Genomic DNA, 564 nt, shown 5'->3' on the forward strand with positions numbered 1-564 from the left:
TTTAAAATGTACTAATAATCTGATTACAATATTCTAACCAGATTGTAAAGATTTACAAGTTAAGTTAAAATATAATTTCAAAAATGAACTTACTAAATTACTTTAATTAAGTAAACAACTATTTATTTATTGACGTTTCGACCCACTGCTTATTGTGTAAACTATGGAGAAATATTATTAATTTACATGTAGTTCACTAAGCAATTTTGATGGTGTAGTATAGACACTTTTGCCGAAGACAATTGATGCTTTGCATTCTAAAACCAGACAGGTCGATTTTTTTTTGGACTTAACAGTTTTGGTAGTTAAGTAGAAAGTACGAGTAGTTTTGGTAGTAGTAAAATATCTTCTAAGCACAGTTAAATATTGGGCCGTTTCTTATTAAATGCCTGTTTTCACATGAATGGTTATTTAACGAAACAACTCTATGAAATCAATATAAGCATTAAGTTCACGAGCTGCCATAGAAATACCATTTTTACTTTACTGATGGTCTTAAAGTGTCGATCATGAATACCCGATCTTTGGTTTAACATGTTAAAGCGTGTTAAATGGAAAAACTCA

The sequence above is a fragment of the Halyomorpha halys genome, unplaced genomic scaffold (assembly GCF_000696795.3).
Source record: "Halyomorpha halys isolate HHAL.00 unplaced genomic scaffold, Hhal_1.1 Scaffold288.1, whole genome shotgun sequence".
NCBI classification, from domain to species: domain Eukaryota; kingdom Metazoa; phylum Arthropoda; class Insecta; order Hemiptera; family Pentatomidae; genus Halyomorpha; species Halyomorpha halys.